The 19338-nt window shown below is 39.5% G+C and overlaps 1 protein-coding gene and 1 pseudogene across 4 annotated transcripts in view; both read right to left on the minus strand.

Moving 5' to 3' along the window:
- PLCL2 (phospholipase C like 2) overlaps positions 1-19338 on the minus strand; it is a 178095-nt gene that overhangs the window by 20269 nt on the left and 138488 nt on the right. The window lies entirely within an intron of this gene.
- Positions 5657-6512, minus strand: LOC308645183 (thioredoxin-like protein 1; annotated as a pseudogene). The gene is made up of 2 exons: positions 6416-6512; positions 5657-6375 (listed from the first exon to the last, which is right to left on the minus strand). The product of its transcript is annotated as a thioredoxin-like protein 1 (transcript).

Raw genomic sequence — 19338 nt, forward strand, 5'->3', positions numbered from 1 at the left:
TAATAATCGTTCCCATGTAAGAATGTAGTAATAGGGAGGAAACACTGAAATGGTTCCAACAAAGTGGCAGGCATCTTAGAGTCAGTTCTGAAGGGCAGAAGGACACATGATTATTATTACAGGGTTGTAATTTAGAGAAGAGAGACATGGCTTCTGAGAGGAAGGTTGCCCAGGGAGAAGGAAGAAAAGCAGGGACTGGAACCCAGGTCTCTGAAATCTGAGAAGGTAGATTTCAGCTCTACTAAGAACATAATGCTGGCTACTGGGGATGCAAAGAATGCAAAGTCAGAAACTTCCCATCCCAGTGAGGGTCAATATGAGCTCAGATACCAAGCCTGTCGTAAAGGGGAGAGGTTGGGGAGAAGGATGTGAACTCTAAACTTTGAATTTAAATTATGAAACTTTAACCAGGGTTTACCTGATCAAATGAATACTCCCCAGCGTCCTTTAAAATAATCAAAGAGGTTTCTCACTGCAATGATGAGGGGGGAGCAGTGGGGAGAGGGTATGATGGTCCTTCTACTTATAGTCATTATAACTCAGACTTTTTTTTTTGCATATTCCCTTATAGTCAATCCTCCCATCCTTGGCCAATAGAAACCCTTCAAAATGGTTCCCACACCCTATTGAAATCACCAATTAGCCTTTGATACCTTCCTTGCTTTCTGGCACAAGAAATTCCAGACTCACCCATCTAAAATACATTTCCCATCTCAGGCCTGGAGCTAGCTATTTCCCCAAAGAAACTGTATGCATGATGCATGTGTATGAGGGAGGGAGGGAGGGAGGGAGGGAGTGGGTGGAAAGGAGGGAGAAGGAGAAGATAGGGAGAAAAGACACCTTCCTTTCCATAATCAGGGTGTTCAATGTTAACTGAGTTTTTATTGTTTTCTAAGGTCTTTTCACTAGACAGATCTAGGACACGTATATTTTTTTAACAGAAAGAGCTTACTAAAAATTTAATTCAGAGTGTTAAAATAACATTTTAAATATTATGTTTATTTTTTCCTCTCATGTAGAAAAAAAAATCTTAATTCCTAGCCATACCAATGCAACTACTAATAATAAGACTGCCAGATACACTTAAAACTCTCAGCATTTTTCTATATGTGCCCTTAGAGTATATCTTATTGAGATGCATAGTAAAATTTTTGTGTTCCAAGTTGGAATAATTCATTAATCTATGTGGTTATATCATTAACAAAGTAACTCAGGTTCAATTAGGTCTTATGTGTGTGTGCACACATGAGCTTTTTTTGGTTGTAATTTGTTTTAGGATTAAGTCAAAACCTGACATAATTCCACAGCTGAACTACATACATACACATCAAGATGTATTCAGATAAGTCCTGCTTCCTTCCTGATCTCTACCTTGATCCCTCCTCCTCTTGTATATTTTAAATTTATCTTCCCCTTGTACTGTTTCTCTGTGCAAGTGCAAGTAAATTTGTATACATATTCAGAATACTCCCTTTCTTACACAAAGCAGTAAGCTGTGTACACTGTTCTGGATCTTGGCTTTTCTTGTCACATTATTGAACAATGGAGATCACTCGTGTCAGCATAGAGAGCCCTGGCTCATTCTTTATATACAGCTCCAGAGACCCCACTGTGTGGATGAGCTGGTGATTAGGTAGCCAGTCCCCTACCAATTTGTTCCAAATCTTTTGCTGTTATATAATATGGAACTGTTGTAGTTATTACAAGGCATTTTCTCTGTTCTTTTGATACTTTACTCTTTGCTTAAACATTCCCATTTCTAATTCCTTTTCTATGCAACACCATTTCAAAGCAACTCTACATGGTGACTGATAGCAACTTTACTCCCTAGAATCTTTAATCATCAAGCAAAGGTCAATACATGTAGGATAAAGATAATAAACTGTATTTTCTATTTTCTTCTCTCTCTGATAGGAACTGTGGTCCAAAATCCTGTTCTGCTAATAAGGCATGAGAACCTCACTGGTTCCAAGAAAGAACAGTGATGAGTAGAGTTCACTCCATTGTCTAGGAAACTAGCACACTGACCAGCTCTCCTTTTCTCCAACTCCTCTTTTGCTAATGATGGTACCTGAAGACACCTCAACCTGATTAACTAATCCTCCCGCATCCCAATGCAGGTGACCAGCTCAGATGGCGAGCTTCATCCCCTATGTCTAGTTCTTCCTTTCACTGGATATATTTGGCTTAACAGACTGAAGAAAAACAAAAAGCAAAAATGAAAACAATGACCAGCAATCTTTTCTAAAACTCATGGGTTTTGCTGGAGCATTGAACCACACACTCCCTCTCTCTCCCTCTCCCCCTCTTCACATGTGGGAGGCTCCCTAGACTGGACTGCAATGACTCACCCATCAGTTGGGACCCTAAAGATAAGGCACTAATATGCTGCCTCTTCTGTTAAATTTTAATACTGTTCTGGAAGAGATCTGCATTTCCAAATATGATCCTTAATACTCATAATGTTTATACTTCTGTCAGTCAGGAGGCACCATGGTCTCAAAGGCATGAGATGGTGGATGGAATCCGTGACTGGAATCCGTGACTGGAATCCAGGAAAGGGAAAAGACAGGAGGAGAGAAGCGGCGGGGGAGTAGCACTCTGTACACAAGAAGGCAGCAAACTCTGAGAACAGCATGTCACAGAGGAAAAGAAATTGGGAAGAGACATGTAAATGACATTAACATAGGAACATAGACTGTGAGTACCTGTCCAGATGTGGGCCATTCATGATACTTCCTTGTTATACATTCTAAAACTGGCACACAGGTGTAACAGAACAATAGCAGGGTTTTGTTCAACTACCAGGTATGTGGTTGGAAGCTTCATTCTGCCGGGGGCTGACAGCTTATGTTATCTTATATAACTCCTCCTTAGCCATAAGGTAATGAGCAGTGACAGGAGCTGCTACACTGGGCTGAACTCCAACTAGCGCATAAGAACCTACAGATAATATAAGCATGGAACAGTGGAGAATGCTGAGCTTAGATACTCGTGCATCCTAGATTTTAAGAAAGCAGCTTTAAGAAAATTCAGAAGACAGAAAGAACCAGGGCCAGAGGCAGTATAAGGACAAGCTGCCTTGAGAAAGTTTGGAGACATGAAGAAGAAACATGATTAAAATGATTTTTTGAAAAAGGATATGGATAAGGAAGAATGTGGAAATATATACACAAATGAGTATAGCTGCATGTATTCCTAAGTATCTAAAAAGCTCATATTTTACATGTCTATTAAAGAGTTGAAACAATTCCCCCTTACTTCACCCCTCTTAAAATATCTATAGTCCAATAAAACTTTCACAGGGAAGTACAGTATATTATTAAAGAAGATCTTTAATAATGGGGGGCCAAGGGTGTAGCTCAGTGATACAGATATACAAGGACCTGGGTTCATTCCCAGCCCTTAAAACACAATTCAAAATTAAAAGGAGCATGAAAAAGTGATGAATTGAATACTGGAAAAATGTTATATAAAACCCAGAATTTTAAAAACTAAGAATATGTGTCCCATTGTTACTTATTTCCTTATTTGATTTTTCTGGCTAACACATCTTTAATCTTAGAGGTCGATCTTTGAAAATCTACTGGCTTGGATTTAGCTAATCCACGGATTGGAAGCATATACTGATTTTATTTTTTAAGCAAAGAAAAGGTTTCTCCCCTTGACATATAGAGAAGGATCTTACCTTTCTCTGTTAACAGTGACATGCAAAGTCCAGTGCAAGGACCAAGGACACACAACCAAGAAAAGCACAGGACAACAGCCAGGCACTTACATGTACTTTGTCAGGAATATGGAGACAGCCTACAGAACTTTCCAAGGAAATGGTGAGGAAGGATTTGAATCTTGGTTTGTCTGAGCCCAGTGCCCCAGGCTTTCCAACCACCAAACCTAAACAAAAGCATCTCAGTTCTTAATAGGAGCTGGTGATATGATTATGGTATAAAATAATTGTGCTTTGAGGTAGAATGGTACAAGGGCCATTAAACAAGTGCTGGCCCAGTTCTTAGAGAACACAGGAGATTCAGTGAGGTTTTTGTATTTGAACTGAATTAGTCCATACATGTTAACAAGAAGAATCAATAATACATCTAAGACGAAAATTCATTATATCTTTGTACTAAATTACAAAAAAAAATCTACTCTAATAAGTCACAGGAGGCCTTCTGGGGTCTTTACATCAATAGTAAATATAAAGACCTTGTCTGGGTTGGAGTTCAGTAACCTCCTCCCTGCATTTCAAATTATTTACAGCAAAGAATGAACTCGACAAAACAAGGTCCTTATCTTATCAAGAAATTTAAAAGCAGAATTTCTTTTCCTTCGGTAATCCACATTATTTGTCTAAACAGTAGAGTAAATCTTAAAGTACCTGGCAAAAACAAGATGAATCAAAAAGTGTAGGAGTTCTTAAGTCATACAACCCACCTCCAAAGAAGCCTAATTGTTCTGCTACAAAATTCATTTTCCTTTAATTATAAGGAGAAGAGATATGGGGACCAGGGTGGGGGTTAACCAGTGTTGGGCAGAACCCTGGGTGGGCCTGTTGCAGGTGTGAATCTGTAAAAGCAGACAAATAAGCACAGGAGAAGCTGCTACAATAATCCAGAGAATTTTCAGAGCATCTGGCTGCATGTGTGGTAATGTGGTTGGAAGAGCTGCCAGAGGGTGATGGGGACAGGCTCTTCAGGGAAGTCAGGGAGACTCTAGAGTGCATCTCAAACCTCAGCGCACAGCAGGATCGCTGGAGGTGCCCATTGAAAATGCAGGTTCTCTACTTCTTGGGGATTCCGGTTCAGGAGGTGTCGGGAGGGCCCAGGCAGGAACATGTTTCACAAGTACTCCTGGAGGTTTCCTAGCAGAAAGGCTAGGGTCCACTCTGAGGAAAGCTAACTAAGAGTGAGGAGAGGGGACTGAGATACTGGAAGCCACGATGTTAACATTCTAAAACCCACAGCATGTGGGTGAAACACCAGTGACTTACCAGGATCAGACAGGCAAGACTGAAGATGTAGGAATTATGAGCTGGTCAACTCAGCCTGCACTGCAGAAGGAAGGGAGGGAGACAAGCGAGGAGAAGGCCAGAAGGAAGGAGGGAGGAGAGGACACTACTGTTTTTCTTTCTAATGATTTCTGGTTTACATATACAGATATTTGTTTTCAAATTATCTTGCACAAGATTTTGTTCTGTTTTCTTGTTTCACTTTTATCTAAAAGGACTCTAACATGAATCTTAAGAAAAAAAGTTTACTTCAAGAGGTAAAACTAAACTACTAGTTGAAATTTCTTTGTCATGTGGAATTTTCAGAATACTTCTCTGTTTCTGCAATTACTTGTTCAATATCCATAATATTGATACAAAAGATCTCATCATTTTGGATGATAAGAGCAATTCTTGATTTTTTTTAAGCTTGGCAAAAACAGTGGCTTTTATTTACAATTACATGTATCAAGATTATAACAGAAAGACCAGGGAAACCGTCTGAACAAAAGCAATGATTTATTGGTAATGGCAATGAACAAAACACTGACAGTCTCTGGACAGAATCAAGCAATTATCCAGGAGCTGCAAAGTTGATTGCAATAGGTCTTCCAGTATGTTTTGTACCTTAGTGGCTTTCTCCTTTTTTTTTTTTTTTTTTTTGTCAACTACTCATCTGAAGTCATTCATATTTGTTGCCTGGACTGGAGTACCAATGACAGTAAAATATGGAATTCTTGTTGTTTCGTCTTTACCCTGATTAGACTGAACAAATACAGTTTACACTGTTAACTCTAAAACAACAGAATGAAGTGGAACACTGCCATCTTCTTTGATATCATCCTTTGTCAGCTCCAGAGCTTGAGTTGGTTCAGTTCTTTCTTCCTCTTCAAGGATAAAAATTGATGTAGGTGGATAAAATTTTTACATATTTAGGATCCTGGCTATTATTTGGCCCTTAAAATTTCATGGAATAAAGCTTAACAGATTGATTGAATGCCACACTAATAAGTAGCTGTTCATCATAGTCAACTTCCAAGAAGGTCATGTCTTTTCATAAACAGTTGTCAAAATCATGTTCATTGCTTCCATTGAGACATTTCACAATCAGTCTTGTTAATAAAAGGCATTAAATCCATATAGCCTTTTGGAATATCTGTGTCCTCATTGCTTCCTGCGTCATTTTCTACGTGTTGCTTGATATTTTCCTCTAATCCCACAGCATCTGCTCCTTGATACTGATCAATTCCTATTTTGATATATTGTTGGTGGCAGCTGTTCCCTGAAACTGATATGCATCTACTTCCAAGAAAACAGCCTGTGAATATTTATTACTCATAGAACTGAAAGCTGGGGGAATCCTCAAACATAGTCCACACCAATGACCATTTCTAGAGTATATCACCAACAGAAATGTTAATCTTAAGGCACCCTCTTATGGTGAACTTGACCACAGTGAGTCTGGAGCCTGCAGTGCTCAGCTCCAGCTATAAATCAGGTCACTCCCAACCATCTTCACTCTCACCATCGTCACAGAGAGCCTGGCAGGGGGAAAGGGGGGCCACAATGCCTCTGGCTTTGAAACTCCAATTCTTGATTCTTGAAGTAATAGTACTAATTGGCAGGCCACTAGCATTTACTGATCACACACTATGTGCAGGTCATTTGATTATATATTGTGCTGATTTCCATTCAAACACTTTCTTAAATATGAGAAACACTTCATAAAAAGCTACAGACTCTAGAAGCACGGGCAGCAAACTGGGAATGGAAACTAGTGCACATATTATTAGCATAACCCTTCCATAAAAACATCTTTAAAATTTTGTTTTGGAACATAATGGCTGAGTTTAGAGGCATTAGTAAAGATGGCTACAGCATTCAAATGATGACATGAAATTACATAACAATAACTTGGTTTTTAAAATTCAATGCCCAAATAAACTCTAGGTATAATACCAAATTAGGATTTTTGTACTAGGTAACATGCTATGTATGGAAGATTCTATAGTACAATGTAAAACTCTACATGATAAATTACAAATAGTGGATCATTTAAAATAACTTAATATTAGAATCAAAAAGTAATAAACAAGTTTAAATTTCTGAAAACCCACATCCTATGTTTTTACTTAAGTGATTAGACAGAAAATGAGAAATATATTAAATTCCTCTATGATAGAGCTGAATGCCCTTTATACCTACTGCAAAACTGTTAAATGACTACATTGGAAAGTTACATAACGAATGAGACAGAATCCTTTATCACTCCCTGTGCTGGCCTTTGCTAGCCATGGTGTCCTGAGTGGAGCAGTAAGGATGCTGAGCTGTGATTAGGGAGGGCTCTCTGCTTAGCTCCTATCCTCAACGGACAAGCTGACAGCCAGAGCCTAGGATGCAGGCCCTGGAGCAACTGGCACAGCTCAATCACAACCACTGGTGCTCTGTCCCTGATGCCAGAGCCTTGTGTTACTCTGTTCAGAAACAAAACCTGGCCCCTCTGGTGGCTATTCCTCTAGTCAGCCTACAGAAGGTAGTCCTACCTCCTTCCTTCTTATTAACTACACTAGAAAACCCTGGCATGAAATCACTCCTTTGCACTTACACCAAGTAAATACCTGATTGTTTTGCATGTTCCAGGTTTGCTCATTATCAGTGGATGTTTTATAGGCCTGTCTATACTGCATCTATTTTAGAGTGACAGTCCCTGCCCTCAGGAAGGGGACTGTTGATTCAGATGGTTGCAGTGCACAGCAGCAGCCCTCACAAGCAGGCTCTTAATGATGCTTGCCAACTGGAGCCCCACAGATCTAAAAGGATAGGAAGATGCAGCACTACCCAAACCAGCTTCTCCTTCTCCGCAAGTCAGAAGGACAGAACAGAGCTGCTGTCTTTCCCTCAGCAGACACCTTACAGGGCTATCATTTACTGATCACACACTATGTGCAGGTCACTTGATTATATGTTGTGCTGATTTCCATTCAAACACTTTCTTAAATATGAGAAATATAGGGTTCTGCTGCCACACACCAAGGTTTTCCATGGAGCCTCTGTTTCTTCGTCTGCAGCATTAGGGGTTGAAACTGAGAGCTTTCCAGCTCTAAAGCATAAGTAATTTTTATGCATGAATCACAGCTAAGAAAACCCTACACAGTTCTGAAAATAAATGGAATTTTATTGATCCTGAGAAAAATTACTTTTGTGATGATCCTCAGCAAAATCAAAATTTAGAAGTTTCTAAAATATGAGCTTAAGCCCAAAGAGTCCTGATGTCCTTACAGGATTTGGCTCTCAGCTTACATGGCCCAAGCACTGCCTGACAGACTTGTGGAAAGCTACCAGGCAGACGTGGGGAAAATAACAGGCAGCCTGGATCATGTGGATGCTGCCGTGGCTGAATAGTGACGCTGATAAGAATTCCCACTGTGAGAGCAATCTTCAGGTTCAGAGATAGAAACCAGGCCAGTAATGATGAGGGAATGAGACGTAGGGTATTCTCTCAGGAACAAGATCTATATCCCTGTTCGTTTCCAATATCTTCCAAATACTATGCCAGCAATTTTTGTCATAAATTTGTATATTTCAGAGTCATGTACACTTGTTCATTATCTTGCAGCTAATTGTTTAGTAAAATTACCATTTTTATTATAATTTTTATAAAATCTTATAAAAATCTTATAAAATCTTATAAAATCTTATAAAAATTATAATTTTTCTTAGTCTATGTCCCATATACTAGTTTGATTTGAACTAAATGGCATTATAAAATTCTCAAACAAGACTTGGTCTCATCCAAGTTTTCTTAAAGGTAAAATGTAATATCTGGGGGCACCTGTTAAAGAGAAAGGGAAAAGAACTAAGATTCTATGATTCTTCAACTAAGAGGTAACACTTAATTTGGGCAAAGAAATTGAATTCTTTATATGTTACTAAGCCTCAGCTGAAAACCAACAGTAACCAGGTAACTAGTCCACTGGCCAGTATGACACAATTACAATGTGATATATTATTTAACAGTCAAAATGCATATTGTGTTTAAAAGTATCAACGTTTGAAGATTGTCAACATATTACACAAATCCAATGAAGTATACAGAAATATGAGTCAATGCTTAGAAATCAGCAAATGATCTGTGTCTCACACATAGATCTGGCTGGGCCTAGGATGTTGCTCTTTTGAAGAAAGGTTGCCTTTGAGCCTTGGTTGTTTTGTGCCAAAGAATCTACAATTAGATTCCTCTGACTCCAAGACTCTTAGCTTCTGATCCTAAGGAAAAGCAGTGAACTATTTTTCTTCTGGGATGTTAACCAAGGAGAAAACTTGCTCAAATCCCTTGGTGGTAAATAACTTGAGAACCAAGGCATTAAACAGTAGATTGTCAAACAGCAGAGAAAGGACAATGGAAAACCTAAGGTCAGATGATGTCTATAAGAGTTCAATTCCATTCTAGTCTCAAGGGAATGGAAGATACAGATCATTTGAGGAAGAACAAAGTCAGGCCTAGGTCTGTGGTGGGGATGGAACAAGTTATTTAACTTTTGATTTATACCTACAGTGTTAAATTTTAAGAACTGGTATGGCCACATGATGGTACATTATTGGATTTTTATGTAAAGAAATATCTTTGGAAAGTTAGCACTTCTTTCTTTGCTATTTCTTTAAAATCTAAACAGCCCAAATTTTTGACATGAAGATGTTTGTTTCACATAGTTTTCTAGTTACTATTACAAAGTACTTTGTAATTTAAATATTGGAAGGGTTTGGAGGAGACTAAAACTTAATGACAAAAAAGAATCATGTTTTATGAAAATTAATAGATGAGTTCAAAGTCTTCAAGATGATGTAATTAACTCAGAACATTAGTGCAACTGCCTGTAACTATCCTCCAATGTGCAGAAGAGAAATTTCCAGGTCTATTAAGTTCTCTTGCTGCCTATCACAGATAACGAACTTAGATGAAATCTAATCAGCCCTAAGAATAAAATGCACGATACATATAATAAAAAAAATCCAAAGAAGAAGTTTTTGCTTTAAATGGGAGGTGGGGCCAAGGCAGAACTATGGCATCACCTCCTCTTCCAACTGAAATGAATGCCATGCTTCCTTGCCAGACGTAAAGCAGATGACCTTTCAAACATTATGGCTGGGATTTTCTCAATCTAAGTGATATGAATCTAAAATACATCATGTTGCACATGGCTAAACTTTTAAAGAAGCAAATGTAATTAAGAAAAACACTCATGAGAGACATACTAATCTTAATTGAGATTGAGATAATGATTCGTTTTTCAGCTGAAAATTTGCTTTCCTAAAAAGCTCTTCTATTATAAATAACCAGTTGAAATACATCTGTGTGTGTACTGAAAAATAAAAACTGAAGGCAAAAGGTAAACCTTTTAGATGGTGACAGAATAATTAGATATTTATAATTCTAATTTATTTCAAATTCCCTAAATTTGGTGTTGTGGGATATTTCCTAGAAGATGGAATTCTACATGACACAGGTTTACTTGGAAACTCATTCAAGAGGTCAATTCACCAACAGTATTAAAAGGACTGATCTAATATGGTCTGCACAAAGTATTGTGGTAGCATACTATCCAGAGAACAAAAGAGTGGATAATCTGGATCACTTTTTTCCAGTTCTCACATAGTGCCTGTTTAAATAGCCTTTGTAAACACTCTGCCCCAGACTCCAGGGGTCTAGAGTGAGGGTACACTGCTGACGTGGGAGTGTTTCACGCTTGTTCTTGGGGAGATGTGGACAGCCTAGTTGCTCTTCAAACAGTTCCAGTTGGTAGTCTCTTTTTCTTGGCCTTCTTGCCAAACAATCTTGGCATTAAGGAAAGCCACATTATTTTTAAGATGGATTTTGAACTGTTAAATCCCATTCCACCCAAGACAGGATAGATAAACCAGGTCTCTTAAATATAGCCCTGAAACCCAGATGGATGACAAGATCTGTGTGATGCCAAGCCCAAAGCAGTACAATTTGTGAATGAATTACCCGAGGGAGGGTTTTCTTTCCCTGCCAGCATTTCCATCTGGGTAAATCTAGGTGAGCTGAAGCTGCATCACTCTTGGTCCTTTGTGGGACCGGTTAAGCCATTCTCAACCTATGGCTGTGTGATTCCAGAGGGCAGAATCTCAGGAGGAATTGTGTTAGCAAGATCCTTATTTAATTTCATCTAGAAATACAATATAAAATCCCTCTTCAATAATGCACAGAGTACTTTTTTTTTTTTTTAAACAGAGTACTTGTCTAGCACACACAAAGCCCTGGGTTTGATCTCCTAGCATTGCAAACAGACAAACTGTGTAAACAGATTTTTTTTTTTTTTGTATGCCTGGAGTATTTTTGCTTGGATCACCACATACATCAATTCTTCCCTTCTCCCAGTTTGGCACAATCACCACAACACACAAGACCCTTATCACTGTACCCTATATACGATTCTCTTTCTTTTTTACACCTCTTTTTATTTGAATTTTCAACAGATAATATACTCAGATGGTTCAACAAGTTAAAAAGTCTAAACTGGTATACAGGGCATTGTCTTTTCTTTCCCATTTCCCAGGCCCCTAGATCTCCTCCTGCCAGGCACCCACTGTTATCCCAAGTTTTCTTCCAGAGAGTGATGTGCTCACAGCACACAGATATTCTCCCCTCCCAGCTTTTAAAACAAATACTTACAAATAACACACAGTGTTTTCTTTTGCTTTGCTTTTGAAATTCATGTTTTTATACTTTTACCGATATGTGTATATATGAGTTATTCCTTATAGATGTATATACCTGCAGTGTGTGTGAACACATGTATACACATACTTCTTTATTCTTTATCATGGTAGCACAATGTTCCCTCATAAGGGTATATCATAAAATGTATTTAATCCCCTGTCGAACATTTAGGTTGTTCTCAGTGTTAACAAAGAAAACTGTACATGGTAAAGTATGTAATCATACCTGTAGAAAAAAACTCTTGAAAAAATGGAATTGCTGGCTTGAAGTATATATAATTTATAATTCTTATAACTATTGTCATTTGGCCTTTCTGAGGCATGGACCCAACTTACATGCATCCTCATGAGACAGTTATCGGTTTGCCCTGTATTCTCACTGAGACTTCATGAGTTGGATACAATGAAGTCTCTCATGGGAATGCTGAAGACTCTCATGCAGTTTGGATCTGATAGAGAAAAGTGGCATCTTCTTGCAATACCTCATTCACTCCACCCACGGAAGATACAAGTCTCATCCTGCCCTTCTGTCTACTGCCCCTCAATCACTTGTGCAAGTTCTTCTGCATTTCCCCAGCATCTAAACACAAGGGGGCCAGGACTCCTTATTCTCTACCTGAGAGATAACTCAATCTTCCAGCTTGAAAGAGCACCATTGTGCTAGGACTTCCAAATTTAAACCTCTAGTGTCAACCTCACCCCAGAAGTCAACAAGGCATCTAACTTGTCAAAAACAAACCTCTGCTCTTTCCCCTCAAATGTGTGCCATCCTCTTTCCCATCTCTATGAACAGTAGCTCCATCCCTCCAGGACAGCACAAACAATCCAGTCTTACTACGCCCCTCTTTCTCTCCTCCCACTCCACTCCAACTCAGCAAAAAATCCTGTCAGCATGATCATCATAATGTTGATTTGGTCATACAGAATTCTTTATGTTCAGTCTAACACACCAGTTTGTTGGTCTAATGTTCTGTTAAAAACCCTGGCCAGCCTCTCCAGCCTCATTTGCTTCTCCTGTACTGGCCACATGATGCTCCACGTGGCCAACGCTGCTGCCAGCATGGGCCTTACTGCCCTGCACATGATCTTCCCTCCATCTGGAGCCTGAGCTCACCTGCCTTGGCTCTTAGACAAACCACCTTCTCAACTCCACTCCAGCCTTGAATCTGGTTCAACTATCTGCCCCCAAACAGAGCACCCTCCTTAGTGTGGCTAGGGCTGTGGAAAAGGGCACGCACTACTCCACTCACACTCTGGTGGCAGCAAGAAGCTCTTACACACCTCTCTTCAACACTCCACCCACAGTCCACTGAAAGCAGGGCCCATGTCTTCTTTGGTATCCTCAGCTTCTGATCTGAGGAGAGTAAGGACCTAACCAATGTCTATTGACTAGATGCATGAACAGATAACAGCAGCATCCTGGATTAAGCTCAGCTCAACACACATTTTCTGAGTACCAGCCTCTATGCTTGGTGCTTGGATGTTATTAACTGATTTCCTGCCTTTGAGGCTTGTGTTCTGGCTGGAAGAAGACAGATATCAATCTACCAGCATAGGTTAATTATATGTATGTTAAAAAAAAAGTAATGATTGCAGGCTGGGGTTGTGGCTCAGCAATGGAGAGCTCACCTAGCATGTGTGAGTCCCTGGGTTTGATCCTCAGTACCACATAAAAAGTAAATAAATAAATAAGATAAAGGTACTATGTCCAACTACAACTAAAAAAATAAATATTAAAAAAATAATAATGGGGGGGTCGTGGTTCAGTCGCAGAGCGCTTGCCTCGCACATGTGAGGCACTGGGTTTGATCCTCAGCAACACATAACAATAAGTAAACAAAAATAAAGATATTATGTCCATGTATAACTAAAAAATATTTTTTAAAATAATGATTGTTATAGAAAAAGACAAAGTAGAGCAGGATAAGGGATTAGGTATGGTGAGATGATTTTAAGTTCTGAAGGAGAAGACCTTGGGTTCAGAATCAGTCTCATTCATGTCCCAGGGCTTTCTGAATCTCCTGCCTGTCCTTTCTTCCTGACAGAACTCATTCCACAAGCAGTGCCTCCATCTGCATGATAGCCAGTTCAACCTGCTGGCCTGATATCTCCATTCCAAGCTTCACTTTAGGTCCTCTTGATAATTCACCAGACATTTCTACATGACCACCCTCCTGTGATCTGCATACCACACCTAAAACAGACCTCGCCACCAACTCTTCCTGTGCCAACATTTCAGGCCTCCACAATCTCTCTCAGGAAATAGCAGCGGAACACAAACACACAGGAAGAAAGCAAGTTGATCAGATTCCCCGAGGGGAATGATTTCATGGCCCTGCTGCCCAAAAACAGTTTCCTCAGTGTTCAAGACATTGACGGAGAGAACTCAAAGCAAGGAAGGGCTTTGTAACGAAATGAGTTTGGAACATACTGAACTAAACTGGAGGACATTTAGCATGCTGGTGTGCACTGAGACTCTCTAAAGGGTGTAAATTGTAGTGTGATATTAATGATGAAATCCTTTGCCCAAGAGAATGACAAATGTCCCTTGAATTAGATTTTGGGAAAGGTTGGCCTAGAAAATCAACCCCAAATACTTTAGCCTTGAATCAGAGGCTCGAATCATTAAGCCCAACTTGAATTCCAACCCTAGTTTCTACAATTTCCTGATCAAATATCTCCTTTTAGCCAGGACAATATATTTCATGCATACTGACAGCACACCTTCATGATGAAGAATTCTAAGCTTTGCCTACCTAAAATGCCATGTCCTTCTGCTTAACATATATGAATCCTATATTTCCTCAAGCCCCAAGCTCAAAGCCTCTTCTCTGCCAACAAAACCTCAGGGAGAGCTCCTTCCTTCACGCTTCATTTACACCTGTTATCTGTGCCATTCACTCCTTTCATGTCCCATGATAGCAGAGACCTTTCATCTTATTAAAAATCTTGGATTTAATACAACACCTTGTTATGGAACACAGTCCACAAATACATGACTGTGCTACTTCTTTACTATGTTAATGTGTTGTCAACACAGCATGCCCTGCAATGAGTATAATGACTTATAACAAAAGAATAGAAGTTAAAGCTGTTTTAAATTCCTTGTTTTAAGAGGATCTATTTCTAAGTACTATTAAAACATTCTTAGAATGCTTTTTTCCCCTTTTACCTGATTCCTAATATATTGCCTTTTATAATCCCCTATGTATTTATATTAGATTATAGGATTTGCAGACTATAGCATTTTAAAGCAGAAAAGTTCTTTGAGATCATCTAGGCTAATTTATTTTCAATATTTGAGGATATCTATCAGGTTTTATATATTTTGAGCCTTCTAAACTTTCTAGTATTTGTATGGAAAAGGTGATTCATTTTGTCTGCGGACTTTACTTGAACTGTGGTTCTTTTCAGCTGTATTAGGAAATTATAATAAAAAGAAAAGTAGCCAAAAAAGCAGTTTTTTTTTTTAAAGAGAGAGTGAGAGAGGGAGAGACAGAGAGAATTTTAATATTTATTTTTTAGTTTTTGGTGGACACAACATCTTTGTTTGTATGTGGTGCTGAGGATCGAACCCGGGCCGCACGCATGCCGGGCGAGCGCGCTACCGCTTGAGCCACATCCCCAGCCCCCCAAAAAGCAGTTTTTAAATGCAAGTTCTAGAGTTTAAAACAGCCTACATAGAGGGGGTCACTTCTGAACCTCCCCAACAGAGCAGTGAAACAATCATGAGAGTTGCTATTTGAATGAAAAGAATACTTTCAGAGACTATGGGTTTACAAAGGAAGAATGAAAGAAGATGTGACAAGAGAGTACAGCTTTGGGATGTGATCACAGAAAAGGTTCCCCAGGAAGGTCAAGTGTTCCCCCAACTCTCTGCACATTCATTTGTAGCATAGGGGAAATTTCACTGGTCAAAGCTGCATTACAAAGAAGCAGCTTGCTGTTTTAGAAAGATAACTTGGCTGTCACTCCAATCATGCAGCCAGCACCTGTCTGAGTCTGAGAGTCAACTGGATCCCTTTGAGGGCAGAGGAAAGAGACACAGGGTCAAAGCATGCATCAGAAAGGGGGACGGCTCTGCTCTATCCTGGGAAAAGTTTCTACAGTTTCCAAATTTCCAAATTCTGGAGATTCATCCCCAAAGATTCAATATGGAGGGGGGATAATGCAAAGAAACTGCATTTTAAATAAACATCACTAGGACATTCTGATCACGCTCAGAAAGAATACTATTAGTATGAAAATCGAAGGAGTATCTTTTTGTTTGTGCTACTAGGGATGGAATTCCAGGCCTTGCATATGCTTAGGCAAGTGCTGCCACTGAGCTACAGCTCCAGCTCTTAATTTGAGACAGGATCTTGTGAAATTGTCCAGGCTGGCCTCAAACTTATGATCTTCCTGCCTCAGCCTCCCAGGTAGCTGGGATTATAGGTGTGTGTCATTAGCAGTACTGGGATGGGTACAGGAGACAGAGGGTGGTGAGGTGGGGTTTCTAAAGACCATTTTTTTTTGCCCTGGATGAATTGTCACCTTTACTAAGATAATTTCTTCTGTGCTTCCTTATTAGCAATGAAGTTCCCTTTTGAAGGAAAAGAGAGGGAGACCACTGATGATCTTGCCACCTCTTGACGTCCCATAGCTTCACTAATTACTAGTTAATTAGTAAGTGCCTAGAAAAGGAGCTGATGGGTCAGCATGCAATCTTTAGAAGGAGAGATGTTGTGAGATCCTTTACCTTATTTACATCTGAGGACACCTACTAGGTTCCCCTAAAGGGGCTGGGGAGTCTGATGCGGGTTCCTGGGGTCTCACCTTCAGAGGACTCACTCTTTACTTTCTAAGCTAAGAACTCTCCCCTCAGGTTCACATTGATGTGCTGCAGTTATGTGTTTTGTGATGCTGTGCGTGATGACTTGTTCAACCCCCACCCCTCCCCAGGGCCTCACTCAGTTTGTTGGGAAAGTGCTCTACCGCTGAGCTACAGCCCCCACCACTTCCTAATCTTTTAAAGTAATTGTAATCAAACCATTACAAAATCACTGCTTATGCTACTGATCTTAGTTTTCTGTATTTTAGAACCTATAGATCATCAGAAAATCACATGCCCCTTAGAAGAAGAAAAATGAGACAGAAAGGGGTCAAGTGATCAACCTAAAGTCACACAGCAACACACGGCAGAGAGGGCAGAAGAACCTGGGTCTCTGGCTTCCCAGGAAAGAAAAAAGCTTTTACTTCTGTATAACAGTGGAGAAACACTCTGACATAAACTAAAACAAAAGTTACAAGTCTCGTGGGTTTTCTTTTGCAAATCTTTTCAAAGAGAACACTTGTGAAGTACTTTCAGAATGAATCTCACAGAAGATTTTGTTTACTGTGCTGTGCTGGATAGTGATGTCAGTGAACCAAGTGATGATAGTGACAGGTTACTTATCTGGTAACCTCAGGTCCTAAGAGCACTCTAAGATCTGAGGAGTTTTCAAAATAAAAAAAAAAAAAAAGAGAGAGAGAACAACAAAAAAGAAAGGGAAGAAAAAGAACAGAACAGAAGTGAACTGAAAAGATCTGAGCATCCAAACTCACATCAGGTAGGTCTGGCCTGATATTCTGCTCACTCTCTCCACATAGTACTGTTTTAGGTAAGACAAATCAATCAAGCCTGGTCATGGGGGAGATGCCAACTGAGCAGCTAACTAGATGCAACAAATAGAAAGGAAAAAAAGGAACCACGTACAAATAGTCAGAAATACAGTACTGATTAGCAGTAGGAAGTAATAGTTGAAGAAAAGGAGATGGGACTAAACTATTAACACAGGGACTGGAGGTGAACAGGCATAGCAAGCGGGTCTCAGAACTCAAAGGCCTCTCGGGGAAGCACTGCACTAAGCTGCAGCCTCACCATAGATGTGTATGTCTCAAGATGACACAAAACTTCAAATAATTTTTGGCAAACTGAACTTAAGAAAGCAGGGGTGGATAGGATCCATCATTAAAAGTTTTATATTAAACTGATAAAAATTAAGGGTAATTAAAACTTCCATTATCCAGAAAATTATCTTTTGTCCCACTTGGAAATGATGCAACCAGGGCCCTGAGAGAGAGAATCCCTTAGAGCTTTCAGGAAAAAAGCCGTGTTCACAGAGGCCAGGGGCTGCGTTTTCTTTCGTTTGGAACTTGATCCTCCCTGGTCATAGTCATCCAGAAACAGCAGAGCCAGTTCCCCTGTGAGAAGAAGGCCGGGCTCTCACCTGCAGCACATGCACACACCTTGCTGTCTGGCTGTGCCCCTGAACCCTCTGCAGATCACAAGTCTCCAGGGCTTGTGGGTGTGGACCACATTTCCAGGAACCTCGGTTCCTGTGGCAGCTTCTGTCCCTTGTTTCCTTTCTCCTTTCTTCTTCTTCACTTTGGTTTCTATTTTGATCAGAATTATGCATGTGCACCGTTTAAAGAGCCAAATAATTGTCACAAATTCCCCCTCCTCAGAAGCAGTCACATTCCACCCCTTTAACTGATTTCATTTTCTCCTTCAGTGGGTATGTCTCTATTTGTAAGCAACAAGCTTAGGCTAAATTAGGTCTTTTCCAAGCATTACCTATTAAGTTCCCCACATGAAAGCTGAGAGTTTTGCTCTTTTAAATTTCACTGCTATCAGGACACATGGATCTAACTGCTTCCTAATCCAACTTTCAGATTGCTCTCTTATTATTCCTATCTTACCCTCAATTCCAGAAGTACCTGGCATGACCCTGTTCTAAGCAGGTTGATGGTTAGTCCCCTCAACACCTCCCTATCACTGCCAGCTTTCCTGACTCAGCAGCTCAGCCAATTATCACTTATTCAATCAACTATCACTCGCTCAGCTGTTCTTCAGCTTTCAGAGTTTTGCTGCTGCCATTGTTTTTGTCCTTACGGATTTGTGTCTTTTTTAAAAAATTTGTTTTAATTAGTTACACATGACAGTACAATGACTTTGATATATCATACATTTGAATCAGATGGGATATAATTTCTCATTTTTCTGAGTGTACAGGTTGCAGAATCATATTGGTCATGCAGTCACATATATATACACAGTAATAATAATGTGTGGATATATGTTTTGCTGCTGCCATTGTTTTTGTCCTTATGGATTTGTGTCTTTAAAAAAAACTTGTCATTTTAATGAGGTTTTAGAAGGAAGTGGAAATTAAACATGTGTTAATTCTTTAGCAGGAAGTGTGTCATTGATTTCTTTCTATTCTCCTCTGGAGAACAATTTATTTTCCATTTAAAATCACCTGATAAAAATGCCCAGCTCAATGAAGCAAAGTGGCTTAGGTTTCCTTCCAGGTTGTCTTCCTATCCTTCAGGAAGCAGATCAATTTAGTGATGAGAGGAAAAAAAAAATTACAATTCAAAGAGGCTATGGTTTTGGCCATTAAGAGAGGAAAAAAAGATACATATTAGAAAGTGGAAAAGATTTTTCCCTGAAAGAATTTGGCAAATCTTATTGTATTAAGTCTTTAAAAAAGGAACTTTTATGATCCCTCATCCTCTGCAGATTCCTGTTTGGCTCCTCTTCATGTGTTCCTTACCTGTTACCTACTTGGGAATGGTGTGTGTGTGTGTGT

Source organism: Spermophilus citellus, assembly GCF_964194105.1.
Source record: "Spermophilus citellus genome assembly, chromosome: 3".
Lineage (NCBI taxonomy): Eukaryota > Metazoa > Chordata > Mammalia > Rodentia > Sciuridae > Spermophilus > Spermophilus citellus.